The sequence below is a fragment of the Protopterus annectens genome, chromosome 2.part1 (assembly GCF_019279795.1).
Source record: "Protopterus annectens isolate FY-2018-M chromosome 2.part1, PAN1.0, whole genome shotgun sequence".
NCBI lineage: Eukaryota > Metazoa > Chordata > Ceratodontiformes > Protopteridae > Protopterus > Protopterus annectens.
In genome coordinates, this window is record NC_056729.1 from 1,710,863,345 (window position 1) to 1,710,867,723 (window position 4,379).

The following is a 4,379-nucleotide window of genomic DNA, read 5'->3' on the forward strand; positions in this document are numbered from 1 at the left end:
GGAAGTTTGTCCAGGATGTAATAGTTTATTTATACCTGCCCAAAACTTCAGAGGGTTGTTTTAATTTATTTGCTGTAGATTATAATAGTAGTTTTTTTTGTCTTAGTCTCATTCCTTGATTGCCTATATTTAATTTGATCTTGGGGGTCTTTTGTGGTACACCATAAAGCCTATGCTTTGTTTCTAAGGGTAATTTTCAGTTTGGACTCTTTGGAAAGCCATGGCACAGTTTTTGCCTTTATTCTTATCAAGCAAACAGGTACATGAGAGTCAAGGATCTCAAGGAATTTGTTGCTGAAGTATACAACTGCTTCCTCTAAGGGGAGGGGTTTTAGAACTGACCATCTACATGAGTTTAGTTCCTGCTGGAAATTGGCAAGGTTCAAGTTCTTTTTGTTTCTTAGCATTCTGATTATGGGTTGTTGGGGATTGATGGCTTTATGCTTAATTATATATGTAAGAAGATGATCACTTAAGTCATCAGGGAGGGTCCCAGAGGTGTACAGTTGGGGGTGACTATTGATAACTATCCAATCAAGTATGCTTTCTTTAGGGTTAGGTTTTCCTATCCTGGTAGGGGTGGTTATGATTTGTGTAAATGCATGCAGGTTAACATGGATGGTTGGGGATTCTGAAGAACAGGTGTTCCAGTTTATATTAAAATCTCTGAGTAGTAAGGTTTTTGGGGGTATGATATTAATATATTTATTTTTATTAAGTTGCAATTTGGTGGCAAGAATCTCTGAGCTATAAATTTGAGGTAATTGTATAGCTTAAATGGTGACATTTAGCACAGATTTATAGAGAACAGCTACACCACCCCCCTTCCTAGAAGCACAATCCAGCCTGAGTATGTTATACCTTGGTGGTAACAATTCATTATCTGTGGGATTATGTACATACTAACTCCTTTTAATTTTGTTAAATATATTAGAGATTTCATATATCATTACTTTAGTAGTAGCAGAGTGATGCTATGACTTATTTGTGGGTAGGTGGTAGTGTTTGAATAAGACTGCTATTAAAACCAGGAGTTTTAACCCCCCCCCCCCCCATGGGGTAGGAGATGGGAAAGAACAGTGCATGTATGGTAGTTTATGAATTATTATTTTTTTTTGTATTTACTATTCTTGTTAGAAATTTTACAGGTAACAACTCAGTTGTCTTATATTTATATCCATGAGTAAGTAGTTCACTAGATACAATAATAACTTTTCAGTGCCATATTATTTACAAACGTATGTGGGTATTATATGTAATACTGATTTTCTTTTACATGTTTTGCAACATAACCAGCTTGAAATGTGTATCAATTAACATCAATGGATTAAATAATGGTTGTAAAAGGGGTAGTTTATACAATTTATAAAAAACTCTTCATTCCAACGTTATCTTGCTACAGGAAACACACTTAATAAAATAAGACTTGTACAGACTTAATAATAAACACCATTCTGTATTACCTTGCTCTCATTATAAACAAAAGAGAAGAGGGATGGCTATTTTATGGAAAAATTATTTGCCTCTACCTAAAATATTGAATACATTTAGTGATGAAAAAGGCATGTTTTGTTCAGTGACTATAGAGATTCAAAGGAAACTATACACTATTATCAATGTCTATTGGATACCTGGATTAGGAATACAAACAGTTAAACAACTTTTGGGGGAAATAGTATAAATATCAAAGGGAAGCATTTTTTTTTCAGGTGAATTTAATTGTTTTTTAAAAATTAAAACAAGGATACCAACACTAGCTGTAAAAGGAAGAAACCTGCCTCAGTCGAGGCTTTGATGGAGTTCACTCATCTACATAATATGAGAGATATAAATGAGTTTCAGTATCAGACTCACACTTCTTTACGCATTTCTCACACAGGCATGGAACACAATCATGAACAGACAGAGTACATGTTTCAAATTAGATCACTAGTACAACAGATAATGTTAAAGTGGTATCTTGCTCATTGTCGTATCATAATGTGATAACATTTGAAGTTATATTGAATTCTTGTAATAACCCAATTATTTATTTATTTATTTATTGCATTTGTTGACTGGGAAAGTCCACTGGGCCTAGAGAAGCCCACTTTCAGTGGAGGCCCGGGGAGAAAAGTTCCACATTGTTACATACAATGAACTAATTAAAACATTGTTGATACATGAATAAAATGGACACATTATGTCTTCTTCTTCTTTTTTCGACTTTTCCTGGTTAGGGGTTGCCACAGTGGATCACCTGTCCACTCATGATTGGCAGTGTAGTTTTACGGTGCTGAGTTGCCAGCCTAGTGCCCAACCTTCCACAGAAGGCACACACACACTCACACCTAAGGCCAATTTAGAGTGTTCAATCCACCTACAGCATGTCTTTGGGGTGTGGGAGGAAACCGGAGCACCCGGAGGAAACCCACGCAACCACAGGGAGGACATGCAGACTCAGCACAGAAGGCATCCCAGCCAAGGATCGAATTGGAGAACTTCTTGCTGTGAGGCAAAATGGACACATTACTACATCCAATTGATTAAACAATGTTGATACATAATAAAATGGACAGGCAGTAGGGAGGATAAGATAACTGGTAGAGATGACATTACAATAATTATATACAAAGGACAAAATTTTATAAGTGAGAGCATAAATGGAAACAGAAGTATGAATTAAAAGGATTCCTGCATATATAACCAATATGAAAGACTTTGAGGAGTTCTTTAATAAATAAATTCAAACTTTTATTGAAATTAATCATACCGGTTACACCTCAGAGATTTTTGTATGGGACTCTTTAAAAGCATACCTGCTTGGCAAAATTCCAAGTTGGTGTGCACAAAAAAGGAAACAATGTGACAAAAAACTGATGGATTTACAGGAGAAAATTGATAAATTAAAATTAGTCAAAAAGGAAGAAAATAACAGAAGAAATAAATAGCGCAAACACTAAATATTTAGAAATGTTACAACATAAAACTATGATAAACTTAGAAAAGATTACAATAACTAATTATTCCATAAATCCTAAATCCATGCATAAATTGGATACTAGAACAAAAATGATTGTTAAATCTAACCACATCAAAGAATTATACTCCTGTAGCAGTAAAAGCAATGTTATTGAAATAGAAGATATTCTGGATGTTTTCAGGTTTCATTTTAATAAGGAATAATATAGACCCCTATGGGCTGTACTACTGATATTTCTGCCCTATGCTTCATAGGTTGGTACTAGGCTATCAGCCCTAGGGCCTATAGAAACCTAGCTATAACAATTCCCTGGCTATTTCTTCCCACAGTACTTACTTCCCTGGGCCCCTGATAATGGTTCCACTGGGAATCGAACCCAGGAACTTCTGTGTGTGAAGCAGACATGATAACCATTACACTACAGAACCTGCTAATATATTGTAACTGATAGCCTGAAATGTATCCATTTTTTATGCCTTGAAAATATTTTGAATGAAACTAATCTGAATCCTCTACCTGAAATTTAGCCATTGTTTATGCCTCAAAAATATTTTCAATGTAATTAATTTGCTTTTTTATACTTCTAAAACTGGAGCTTTTCTCCTCAGGTCTCTTCTGAAGAGGGCTGCTGCCCATTCGGACTTACCTGGTCAACAAATGTCTAATAAATAAAATAAATAATAAGATTAATCAGTACAAACTAACATAGGACACACAAGATATAATTAAAACATTTATTTAAATTCAATTCAATTCAACTTTATTGTCATATGTACTAGAGACAACATCACAGTACAATGAAATTCTTATTCTGCAAATCCTCCAGCAAGAAGAAAACATTGACAATTAACATACAAAAAAAAACAGAAGTAGTTAAGAACAATTATCAGTAGCATAAAATACAAATATCAATTAATTGTGCAAAATAGCACATTTGTGCAAAGAGCGCATTTCACCCCTCCAAACATAAACCATCCTACAATGCTGGAGAGAGAGAGGCAGTGGGTGAATTTTATTTATCAAACTAATGGCTTGAGGTATAAAACTGTCTTTTAGCCTGGTTGTTCTGGCAACTATTCTCTTATAACGCCTCCCTGATGGTACAACATAAACAGTTTATGTTACTAGTCCCACCTTCTCAGAAAATACAAATACTGCCCAGTTTTCCCTGTCAGGCCTCTGACATTCTGAGTCCAGGTGAGGTCCTCAGAGACGTTAATGCCAAGAAATTTGAATGTGGCCACTCTTTCCACCTCAGACTCACCAGTATATACAGACAGATGCTGCCCTCTATTCATCCATATATCAGTTAACATCTCCTTCATGTTGCTAGTATATAGAAAGAGGTTGCTGTCCCAACACCACTTCACAAGGCTCTCCACTCCCCTCCTGTACGCTGAGTCATCATTCCCAGAGA

General features: G+C 35.4%; 1 non-coding gene across 1 annotated transcript; it reads right to left on the bottom strand.

Annotated features, from left to right (window-relative positions):
- Positions 1–3,317: 3,317 nt before the first annotated feature.
- Positions 3,318–3,390, bottom strand: TRNAV-CAC. The gene has a single exon. It is a non-coding gene; the product is annotated as a tRNA-Val (tRNA).
- Positions 3,391–4,379: the final 989 nt, after the last annotated feature.